This window comes from Patagioenas fasciata, chromosome 12 (genome assembly GCF_037038585.1).
Source record: "Patagioenas fasciata isolate bPatFas1 chromosome 12, bPatFas1.hap1, whole genome shotgun sequence".
Classification (NCBI taxonomy): domain Eukaryota; kingdom Metazoa; phylum Chordata; class Aves; order Columbiformes; family Columbidae; genus Patagioenas; species Patagioenas fasciata.
Genome location: NC_092531.1, coordinates 24,709,991 through 24,723,054, shown reverse-complemented (window position 1 = coordinate 24,723,054; position 13,064 = coordinate 24,709,991). Strand labels below are relative to the sequence as shown.

At 39.3% G+C, this 13,064-nt stretch overlaps 1 protein-coding gene across 1 annotated transcript in view; it reads left to right on the top strand.

Annotated features, from left to right (window-relative positions):
* The first annotated feature begins 381 nt into the window (after nt 1-381).
* SEMA6D (semaphorin 6D) overlaps nt 382-13,064 on the top strand; it is a 247,615-nt gene continuing 234,932 nt past the window's right edge. The window contains exon 1 of the mRNA XM_065847820.2: nt 382-462. The gene's annotated coding sequence lies outside the window, so the exon portion shown is untranslated. The remainder of the gene's footprint in view (nt 463-13,064) is intronic.

Below are 13,064 nucleotides of genomic sequence, written 5' to 3'. Positions count from 1 at the left end.
TGCTTAATGCTCTCCTTTGGGAACAAATGCCTTTTGAGATATCAGGAAATGCAAGCTCACTCATGGTAACATTTAGTTTTCCTTTCACCTTGCTCTGTACAAAACCTGCTAGTGAGTGAGCATTTTTTTGGTGCTGTAGACATGAGGCCAGATCCTGCCCCAGTATTCTTTCTTTCACTTAGCTAAGTGACGTCAGGAGAAAACTGAGTTTTATCTCTGCATTAACTTTTTTTGCTAAAACCGTATAAAACAATGTATAAAGTTGACTAAGTGTTGTTTGTTTATGTGCCAGGAAATATTTTTCCTTCTTCGCCAAGATGATGAGTGAATTTGTGCCTTTTCTTTGTCAGGTGACCGCCTCGGGGTGTTTTGCATCTGAGTTTTGAAGACACCAAAGACCAAATGCTCCGGTGAACTTCACTGATGGCTGGAAGGACTCGACAATGAGAATCCATCTTATGGGTGAGCACTCAAAAATTGAGTTTCCATTATGTCCTTATAGTGATAAGATTTCAAACAACAGTCTGCCTCTCCCATCAGTCTAATGGTTAAGGGCTGAACATCTGGATCTGAGTTCACCCACTTACCTCTCTGGGTATTTACCCAAGACGTTAGGTTGGTCGTTCAATGCCAGAAAGTCACTTCTATAGGGAAGGTTAGTTAGTGGCAGGCAGAATTGTCTATCAGAAGTACCTCTCTGCCCCATTCCCAACTCTTCGCCATGTTGGCATCTCCCCCTAGGGCCTAACATTGGTGAGAAGACTATTTTCATAGTGTGCCAGGGAAAACAGATCTGCGGCAAGGAAACACAAGGCAGTACGCAGGTTAGACTACCGCTTGTGGACAGGGGAACAGCGGGTCTGTACTTGTATCTTGAGAGGCAGAGGAGAACGAGGAAGGACTGAATCCTTCTCTCCAGTGTCCTCACCTAATGTTCTTCCAACCCAGCTAAGCCAAACCAGAGGGAAAAATAAGGGAGCGGAGTATTTCTATACCTTGCAAAAAGGAAGAACAAAGTGCAATTCTTCAGCCCACTGTTTCATAGAGAAGCAACATGTGGCTATGATTCAGTATAGTGCTCACTCATTAATTCTACAAAGCATCTGCACTTTTATTTAGAATTTGGATTGGGTAAATCTGATGTGTTCTACTATGGACCAGAAGGGAAGTTCATTAGAGAAATTGCAAGGCTAAGGCCCTTTTACTTCAGAACAAGACTTTGGATTTTGTTGATCAGGTGCATTTGTCATTTACACCGATGATAAACATTTGACAAGTAATCAGCTCTGGAAGGAATATGATTTACTGCTGCAATCTGGGTTTGTGCTATTAATAACAATAATAATGGCTGGCACCAGTGTAGCCGGTGTAAGCAAAGGATAGAGCAGATTGCCCCAGCTCTGGCTGGCTGAATGTGGTTTTCCATGTCCTGCTGAGAAGGGTTCGCCAGGGACAGGCCTGTTGGGATCAAAAGGACATGGAAAATGAGAGCAGAGTCTTGGTGCAAGTTTGTCATTGTGTTTAAGGATGGATTACTGCGTTTGGTAGTATTTCTCCCATTTTATTTCTCTCAGATGGATTTAATTTAAGACTGAGCTTTTCAATGCAGCGCTGTGAAAGGATTTAATTTTTGAAGAGAAATTTGAGTAGGATTCTGAATAAACTGTGTTGAAAACTTTGTCTTCAGCGTTTTCTTGCAGAAAATTAAGCATTTGTTGAGGTGATGGTTGGATTTGGGGTGTTTTTTCCTTCCATAGAAGGCGTTTGTTTTCCTTCAAAAGTAAAGGAAATCTGTTTTCATTAAAAGAACGAAAACCTGCAAATGTAAAACATTTGTTTTGGTTGGCCAATTGCGTCCTCTCCCCTAATAATCCAAGTTTACTTGTTCAAACTTCCAGTATTTTCAGGGAGGTGGGAAGGAAGATCCAAGAAATGAATTTCCAGAAACATCTGGTATTTGTGCACATTTTGAGAATGTTGCCCTGTCTGGGATCTGTACGTGTTTTCCTCAATTGCAAAAATGTCTTTGGTCCGGATATATAACTGTTTACCGTGAAAATCATTCCTGCCAGGTCCATTTCTGCACTTGTGGGTAGCTGTTAACTTCCTGCAGTCAGTATGCACAGAATCAATAGTTTCCTTCCTAACTCAGTTATTATGCAAAGGGTCCAGACAAGATTAAGAGCTGTCTGACTGACAGCAGAGCGACTTTGCTGTTAGACGCTCGTGAATCGCCCACAAACACCAGAGCCCTCACATTGCTGAGCAGGAGCAGGTATCCACCCGCTTGCGCATTGGCACCGCGTTTCTGTTTTATGGCTGGTTGCTTAAGTAGCGCAGCCGAGGGGTGCGTGGCCCTGCTGGTGGATGTGATAGGTCTCCGAGGGCAGCAAAGGTTACGTGCCATTTGGATGATTCTATTCGGTTTGATCCCTGGCTCTTCAAAGCTGCAGCACAGCCCTTTTTCTGAAATCGTTCTGATAGCTGTGTCGTCTCCAAGAGCTGTCACCAACATTTTAGTCGTGTATTTACTTCTTTATTGAAAAACTGGTTTTCTATCAGGTATACCTGTTTGGAATGAGAATACCGTTTTTCTAATGCACTTCGGTGTTTTTCATTTTGTGTGAATACAAAGTTTGGACGCTCCTTTCATCCTTCCTATTGCAACCTTTGTAATATATTTGATTGATAGATTTTATTACTATGGCTACTCCGATTTCCTACAGTAGATTTCATTTGTGAGAGTGGTATCACGTTCTGCCCTCATTCAGCCTACTTTGTTTATTATTGTTTATTGTGGGTTTTTTCCACGGCTTTCCTTGGAAACGAGCTTCCTGCAAAAGAAGGAGCTTCTCATGTCTTTAGATCCACTATGGCCTGCACTGCTGACTTACAGAGAGAAACATCTTCTGTACTGAAGTACCAAGAAATCTTGCTGGCTGCAAAATCAAAATCATACAGAGAACTTCCATCTTATTACATGGCTTTTTTTCCTTTTTTTTTTTTTTTTCCCCTTTTCCTTTGTTTTTTATTTGAATAAATATTTTGCAGGGCAAGCCACAGTGATTTGCTTGCATGCCGCAGGCTGACTGAGGATGCTTATTCAATCCATCTGCTTCTAATGACACTAGAAATACCGTAATGGATGGAACATTCGTGGCCTGCTCTAAATTGGATTAGATGGTTTACTAATGTAATACCAGCAAGCCAAATCAGCCTGTGATGCCATGGGGATTAATCTGTAGGGAATATTTGATCTCTAATGCCCATGTGCTCATTGAAGTGCAGTCATATCTTTTGATTTAATAAACCATTTTTATATTTCCCAATGGTATGTGCGTATTTGAGCAGGATGAGCTAATTGGTAGAATTACCATTTTTAAATCAAACTTCATAACTTACTGCTAAATGGAAGAATACTAAGTACTTCAGTCTTAGAAGATCTAACTGTTGTTTATCCAATCTCTTCTCGATAGCTTAAATGCTAAGGACCACACAAGCATTGGGTATTCTCTGTTAAAAGGCAAAACTAACGATACCGATATAACTTGTGAAATAATCGTTCATTACTGAACTGGGTTGTCACAAAAGCTACATATCCCTGTAATTCAAATATGTTAGATCTGTCTTATTCTGCTCATCACATGATTCCTTTAAAAACTAACCCTTGATATAGGGACATTTACAGATTGATGATCAAATAAGTTATTAGGAAATGGGTTGAGAAACAAGGAAAAATAACACAGTGACAAGTGCTCGGGTGTCACTTGTTAGCACTGGACTGTTTTCAAAGGACGTACCACAGGGAAGCCTGTGTTTCTAACCTTGGCCATTCACAGATATCAGACCCTAAAGTAATTGCATACTAGTATATAAGAACAAGATTTTTAGATCTTTTTAATTGTTTAAATAATGTTTTATTACTAATACTTCTGTCATTCCAAGTCTTTTCACAGTAAGTTCATAAATCTATTTGAAAAGTGTTTTGAGAAACAGTACCGTAAAAACAAAGAGGTTCCTACAATTTTGTCGGAAACCCTTTTCCAAGAAGCAGTGCAGACAGAAATCGTGAGAGTATTTGCTAGTCCGTGTCAGATGTTTTGGATGACTTATGCAACTTCTTTACAGCTAGGAATCAAAAAGTCAGTCAGCACAGTCACCAGTCCATCGTTCTGCATTAGAGATTTTCTGTTCATCCACCGGTTTGATGCTAATTAGAGTGGGCATTGAGGTATTTTGCTTCAAATGATAATCTATCAAATATATCAAACAAAATAATCAGACCATATGTTTAGCTTTCCAGCTGTTTCGGGTGGCAAGAGACGTTTGATCTTTTGAGTGCCACTGAAACACGTCCTTCCAAAGAAATCTCCAGATGCTGCTATACCAGCTGAAGTCTTCTCGCTTGCTGGAGTTGTCTTATCCTTCATTAGACCAGTTGTCTTCAGCTGACATCTCTAGAATAGCATCTTTCTCACTAGCGCTGAGTCATCATGAATTGTATACCTCGTTCCTTTAGGTTTCCGTGGAAGTCTTGTCTCTCTATAACGTTCCATATCTCACTGAGTCTTGGTATGAAGGCCACAATCTCACTATGTGAAATTCTGGGTGTATGAGGAGGCATAATGTTAAAGAAACAATTGTAGAGAATATTTCCTGTGGTTAAGTTGGTTAGTCATCACTTTTTGTTTCCAGCAGGGAGTTTTCTGATAGACGTGGACAGCTGTTCTTTGACTTATGCTACTAGCTATAAAACTTTTCCAGCAATGGTAAGGCATTTGTGGTAATAAATCAAGTTTAGGAGAACCAGCATGCATTATTTATTGTGTTTGCATGCTGGTGACGTGAAGTGACACCTTTTCAAATACAATTGCTTGAACTGTGCACAAGTATTTCTGTGCAAGACCGGAGCCCGAGTTTTGCATTTGCCCAGAGCTTTGCATTTGTTTGTGCTGACGCTTCGGACTTGAGGAACTACATCGGAGATGTTGATATACTGGAAATTTGACACTGAAGGTCATATATCATACCTGACACGTGAGTGTTGCTGTTATGCTGTAGATTTCAGTAGAGTTAGTCAATTTAAAAGAGACGTATCATTAGAAATAAAGTTACTACTTAACACTCGGGAAGCATGCCAAGTGCACTCATGAAATAGGTATGTTGGACTTAATTTTTTAAATAGTGAAGAATAGCCTAAGTAATAGAAATGGAGAGATGTTACACGTTGAAGTGTCTAAAAATATTTTTGCCAGTTGGCGTACCACTGTAGTGCAAACATTCCTGATACTGTGAGAGAGAGGAGGGTACCGAGCTTTTGTATCATAACTATATGGAGCCCCAGGAGTCTGGCTGGTGCTTGATACTTAAAATCTGCTGAAGAAAATCCCAAACACATCTATAGAACTATTTATCCCATGTGCAGTGTTTGTAAACGTTCAATGAATGCATTTATTCTGCTTGTCATGGAGTCATTTGCAAGTAATAATGACTTTGAATAGAACTGAAAATAACAGGGACAAGTGCTACAGTAATTCCAAATGGCCCAATAACGTCGAGACCCTGTGGAGTCAATTCAGTGACTGGGACACTTCGGTCTGTATGTAGTAACTCCAAAAAGCTGTTACTTTGAGGGCATGTTTTACAATAACTTGAACTTCTGATCTTCTGGGCTATGTCAAGCTCAAAATGAAAGATCACCATGTTTTGGACAGTGACAGAGACTTCTTACATTTCTGATTTGAAATAATAATCATGGCAGTAGAAATAAAGATGTAACCATTACACAGCTACATGTATATAGAAGCTATTTATTTTCCACAGCTGTGGAAAGTAATGAGAAAATGGGGTTTGAGACCCTTGCTCACCAGTGTATGCGTGCAAGCTGTCTGAAATCTCTTCTGAGTTTTCCCGCTGCCGAGCCATAGCGCTGCTTCCGAAGACTCCCCACTTCACTGATGAAGAGCTAGGATGAATTGTTCCAGTAGGCATTTCTAGGAATGTTCTGATGACACTCAGAGCCACATACGGGTAGAGTCAGTGAAGAGTGACAAACAAGCAGTGTCACTGTGATGCCAGCAAGGTAAGCACGCTGCTCCTGAGAACCCTACAGTATGTGTATGTTACCACGCACACCCTGCCTTGGGCAAGAGAAGAACAACTGTAGGATGATGATGATGACTTGGAACAACAAAATAATAACGTTCTGGTTTTGTATTCCACCACTTCGTACTCCTTGACTTTCAGAAGCGACCATTTCATAAAAGTCATATTTGCTTGCCTTTGATTTACAATTATTGAAATTTTAATAAGGATTGTGCAGTGACTCCAGACATCACATATTGTCAGTGAGAAATTATAACTTTATTGCAGCACACACTGACAGCCAACTCATAAAAATGAATGACATTCTATATCGTAACATCTCGTAGGCTGTTCAGCATGTTAATAGCTCACTTCATCTTTCTTTAGCATAATGAGGCAGACAGTGTACCAATATTCAATGTGAAAATGAAGATTAAGAAAATTTGAATTGAAGCAAGAAAGCAGCATTTAGCAGAGTTTCAGGCAACGTTCAGATAGAAAGTTTCAATTAAAGTACTGTTAGGGAGCCTTTTATCACCGGAGCAAGGCTTTGTTACCAAAGACCAATACTTACTACAAAAAATGTCTGTTTCCAGCTGTACTTGGCTTTTGAAATGCTACTTCTGAAAGGATCTATAATCTTCCTCTTATCCCATAAAGCACTTTTTTCCGTAGACTCAGTTGTATGAGGTTAGATTGATTTATAAGCTATTTTTCCATTGTAGATCAAACTAAAAAACTGAAGTGATATTTAGGAAAGGGAGCAGATATTTTTAGGACTAAGATAACACTTTGTGCTATGCTATTCTAGAAACAGATACAAATATTTAGGAGCCCACCTACAACCTATTGCCAGATAAGGCATTGATTACAACATGTGTCTCTGAAAAGGATGCTCATAGATCTACTTCAACTCCAAGAGATGCAGTTACAACAGCAATATTTATGATACAGAAGCACTACCTAAAACCGCATTTAAAGACATGTAAAACAAAACATCATGGCTGATAACCTGTCACGTTGCACTACATATTGATTTTTGCTATGTTAATAAGCCGTTCCCAATGTACCTGCCTAAGCACGGATGAAACTGTCCATTTACTGTCCCGAATCTGGGAGCATTACTAATCAGAAACTCTGTAGTCACTGGTTAAGATACCACGGCAGACTCACTACAGTCAACTATGAACATGTTTCTGCATAGTGTGAGCCTGAATCAACCAACTGTAACTACTTTGATGAGTAAAATTACCCAGTAAAATGCTGCGGCTGAAGTTGCTGCAGCTTGCTTTAATTTTGGTGATGATCAATGACTAACCCTCATTTTAGCTTTGTCAGGACTCCTCCTCCAGTTCTAAGCATAATCGAATAAATAGAAAGTTTTTGAAAAATCCTAAACCAAAATATTTAGTGTTTCTTTTTCAAAAAACAAGTTCTTTTGAGACAGTTTTATAAATCTGCATTGTGTAGTGCAGTGCCGGAGCCAAATGTCGTTCCCTTGACGTGAAAATGTGTATCCGTTGGAAGGGAATGTGTCCCATGATCTGCATAGAGCAGGATAGATTGATACTCTTCTTGGGACAGGATGGCAGATTGGGTCCTTTATCACTCTGGAGGGGTCTTTCAGTGGAAAATGTCAGATCAGTGCAATATTTCATCCATCTCCGAAATATTTGTGATCAACCAACTTACTTGGGGGTCTACGGTCACCAGTGGTGAAGGCTGCAGGTGCTCCAGGGCACCGTTCCCAGCCAGAGCGCTTCCCACAGAGAGCCCTCTGCTGTTGGAAGTGGCCACAGGTCCAGGACTAAAGGCATTTTAGGTTTTTTTTTCCAAATCCCGTGCTAAAGAGGATAACTTAATCTTCACACTTGTTTTATGCCATCGTTCGAACCAAAAAGTGATTTCACCTAAGCGCTCTCATAACGTCTGACACGTACAATGGTGCCAACTGCGGTAAATGAAATAACAGTAAGGTCCTGAAAGCACAACTAAAGACACATCCAATTTGCAGCCAATATAATTGAATTCTTTATCCTCTTTCCAAGTACAAAGAAATTAGTACTGTATGTTCCAGCTAAAGAAAAACCGCACTCCTAGTGATGTACGCTCTCTGTGGAGATCTGTCTGCCCAAATTTAATGGTCTTCCGTTTGTCTGAACTGCTTTGGCTACTGCTTTTTTTACCCTTTGGATTTCAAACTGTTATTCCTTCAGCGTGCTTTTCAGTTCATGCCATTTGCATTTCCTATCACCAACCAAATATTCGTTCTGATTTGTTACCTAATGGCCTAAGCTGACTCCTGATTTGATTCTTCACTCATTAAGACTTTTCATTATGGGTGATTTTGAAATTTATGCTGATGCTTCGGAACATCCACTCTTACAAAGGTTTAATGATTTGTTGAGTCTCCTCAGTTTATCACATTATGTTAATTTTCCTTCTTGCAAAATGGGCCATACATTAGAATTGGGTATGTTACTTAATCTTCATCACGGTAATATACTACTCCTTTTTTCCTTCGTATTGGTTTCTTCTTGTAGCCCAACTCCAGATTTCTCCCCTTATTTCTCTAAACGAAAGAGATTGGGCTACTTCACTGCTTTTGGTGGTTTGCCTTTTTTATGTACACTGTACTCATTCCTAAGACTACTCAACCTTCTGAATATTTCTTTTCACTCAAGGTCATCTCCTGGCTTGCTAGAATATACTTGTAATTACTTTTAGAATTAAGAAAGCTTGGCGAGTCTACCTAAACTTAGTGAGTTTTAATCCAATCTATACCATTCTTTTTATTTCACTGGCAGCTGAGAAGGTGGTAGTGAAATAGCTTTTCCAGCAGCTTCATATATTTGATTTTATCGGAAAGTCTTAGTTCCCAGATCTGATTGCTCATTGGAAAAACTCCGAAGTAATTCTCTGAAGCCAGTGAGTTTAATTTATCCCTATGTCATAAGTGAGTTCAGCTTAAGACTGGAGGTCTGACGCAGATAAGTTCGACTTTAAAGGTTATCTGGCTTTCTTTAGGAAGTATAGCTGCAGTGAGGAGGTACCAGAACGTAACCACTGCCTGGCAATGTCATGGGCACCAACACATTTATGGCAGGGAGTGCAGAGCGAGCCGTGTACATCAGCTGGTGACAGGTAGGGATTGTCACCCGGGTTGGTGGACTCACTTCTCACATCTGCAATATGAAAGTACCGTACGCTTCAGCCAGGGACAGGAAGAGACTCTTGGTTGGTGATATCAGCTCTCACTCTTGCAATACAAATATACCGTAAAGCAGAAATTATGTGGTCAAAACTTATATACATGGGAGGGCTTCGTGTGCCATGTCACTTCGTTTGAGGATGATTGCCTTGAATTCATCAGAGTTCAGTGTTGTAAATCTGGAGCAATCTGGGTAAAATTATATGGATTGCCTCATTTTGCACCAATTCATAGAGTTCAAAGTTTTCAACTGGTCGTGTGCGGCCAAACAATCGCTTGAGCTGATGTCTCTGTCTTCCCATCTACCCAACTTCTTTTTTCATGATCCAAGTATCTTTTCCTCTTTTATGGAGATTTGGACTGGTTTATCAAATTTTGATTTTCTCTGTTTGGTTATTATTTAGCTAATGCCATTTGTCCAAGAAATCATCATTGTAACTACTGAATACCTTTTGCGGTCAAAACACAACGGTGACATTATTCATATACATTGTTTGTGGTGTCACTGGTATAGAGAAAATACCTAGATATACTTTCCAGTCTACACAGATCGTGAAAATCAGTTGCTGTTTTGCGTATTTATCTGAGGGATACCTACAGATAAATGGCTTCGCATTCCTTTAAAGCTGATGCGTAAAGTATGGTCAAGCTGCTGTTGAATTTCTGATTTCTGAAGGAACATTTTGGGTAAAAAGAGGAGCTTTCTGCCCTTTATATTTTTTCCCAATTAAACATATACTACACTTATTAGTAAAGCTATTTGCAGGGGATATGGGCTTTTTAATTTGGTCTTACATTTCAGTGTGCAGGTACCTTATTTACAGGTTTTATCCTACCTTTTCTAGAAGAAAATCCTCCAACTTTTATACATATCTATATAGACATGATTTCACAAAGAAATGCCTGAGTTCTTGTAAAACTCATGTGGTCTGTTGATGATTACTTGGGGTTAGTGCTATACTGTTTCCAGGCTGTTTTCTTCTTTGATTCAACTTCTCAGGCAAATCGAGATTGACAAAGTATAGGAGAAATTAAACGGACTTTTTATTAACAAAGCTTTTCCAGCACAGCCCCTGCTCTCTGCAGCTCCTCTCAGAAAACAGAGAGTAGGAACCGATTTTCTACAGAGACTTCATGTGCGTCTCTTAAAGAACCCGTACCCCCAACAAACTTTTGAAGAATCCTCTGCAAAGCAGTGGAAATCTATACACATAATTAGTGGTATTCTTCTGTAATATCGGCTTTGAGAATGTACAGCACGTGAGGGGGAGGAAGCAGCTGAGCCATCTGGGATTGGATCGCCTGCTGGTAGCTGGTAGAGAAGAACTGAAGTATTTAGGTAATACATCCTGCTCAAATAGATGGGATATAGTGGTGCACCTGACACCCGAATTCAAAATGTCCACACTAATACCTGGCATAAGTGGTAGTGCCCCATGTATGAAATGCATTCAGCACTGGAGTAGATGGTCCTAGGAGTGAAATCTCCAGCACTGTTGGCCTCAGAAGGGCATTCCTAGCACCATTTTATGTATTATTTCCATGGATGTGTTCATTGAAGTATGTAACTGACTTTCAGGACCAGTAAAGATTGTCATTACCTTTCCTAGCAGTTAGTGATACTGTAGTTTTAGGTTAGGGGAGCGCTTCTTCATCCAGAAGTTAATGATATCTTTTGCCATGTAGCTTATAAAAGCTGATAATCCACATCCGTCTTCAAGTACAGTGAAAGATTTTTCAAGCTACATGCAACAGAATATAGGAATATCTCAAACTAGCCAGCCCCTTACATTTTAATTATTTTTAGTGATCCGCCAGGTTATTGCATTCATGGTTGAGGTGTGTATAAGCACAGTGAATGATCTATACCAGTTGGAGTTATAGCGCTGAACCATTAGCAAGGGTAATGTATGGTACAGTACGTCACTTATTTAACCCTCATATTCAAAAAAGGAAAGAAAGCATCTAATACAGCTATTTCACAAACACTCCTTCATTTTGTCTGTAACCCTTCTTCCATCCATTCAAGGATATATTTCTAACACGTATTTTAGATACCCAGTATTGTACCTGAAAGAACTTGAGAGTAATTTTCCTCATTTTAAAACAGCTGGAATGGAACTGAGACCAACTCAGTGAACATCCTTGTCTGTTCATGTCTGTTTCCTCATGTGGAAAACAGAAATAATAATATTTTCCTCCCCAATATGGTGTTACAAATCTCAATTAACATGCTTTCATTGCCTCAGCGATAAAATGTTTTGTTCCATTGGTCTAAATCCAATGTAAAAGCTACACATGGGCAACAACAGAATTGGACCCTATGGTATTATTAGACTCCTAATAATCATAACTCCAATCATAGTTAATTTCACTTAGGGATTTAAATTTACAAAATAAAAACATGAACCCACGGTTGTCCACAATCTGAGAAGGGACAGTGGGATAAATGTGAGATTAAACACTTACTGAATTATTATCAATTAACAAATGCAAACTCCGTCATGTTGACAAAGCATTAGAGTAGCCTGGGACTATTTAATTATAGCCTTCAAAATGTTTGATAGATAAACCGAAAAAAAAGGCTTTTGTGGGTTAATGCAAAGGAATCTTCGGCTGCCCTTTCTAAGATCAACACAGCGAGCACAGGGAGAGAATAAACTGATCCTAGTTCTGCAGGCAGGAGTGTTGTTGTAAGTCTAGTGTTGTAAAATACGTGCTTTTGATTCATGGCACATATTCAGTGTTTCTTCCATATATTTCTGGAGGTAATTTGATTTAAATCACTGTTATCTGAATGGAGTATGTCCCACAAACCAGAACACAATAGATGCTAAATATTGACTTTTCAACTGGAAGACCGTATTCATTATCCAACTGGAATTATCCTATCTTAAATGTGCGTAAGAAAATAGAATCTAAAGGCTATAGAATTCCTCTTGAAAATTAATGTTTATTGCATCAGCAATGCTCTTTTGACTCTGCTCTTTGTCACTTCTGCTGCTATCAACTATCTGATGTTAGATGCTCTCTTCCCATGATGGCTTACATAATGTTATAATCTCATTTAAAACCGTTGTGCGCAATAGACAGTTCTGACAATTGCTCTCACACGTTTTCTAGAGGTAGCATCACAATTTCTAATTTTCTGATACCAAAAGATGGCCTTGAAAATATTTCTCTCTTTATTTAAAACTTTATAGATTATGTGGAACCTGCATTACATCAGTAATGAAAGCACTAATCTTTTTTCTTCTTCATTTAAGGCAAGTTTTCGTATGGGCCACTTTCAAAACTTTTTAGGCTGGTTCTTTGTATCTATTAAATTCCTGCTTGGCACAGCACACAGAATAGAAAAGGGGAGTGTAAGCCAGTGTTACGACTCCTCACACCCCAGACAAACGTGTATGTTTAGGTTTGCTCCAGTTCTGGTTATCTTTGGCAGTTCTGTTCCAACAGGAAAGTTTGTATTTAGTTCTGACTGGAGAGAAAAATAATGTCTGAGACCAGGGTTTGGCTGGAGTTGGATCTGATTCCCAGACTCACTTCTACTCCAGCCACCAAGCTATTGCATCCGTCTTCTTTTCCTGAACTAATAAATATTTATAAAGTAAAAGATTGGCAGCTGCCTCATTTGGCCGATTAGGGTACTTACTTTGAATATTATCCCTTTTGTACATAATCCAAAACAGAGGCACAGTCTGGGTCTCATCTGAGTCTCTCAGCCATTCAGCTATTTACTTTTCGAGTCTTTCTGGCTATTTTTTCC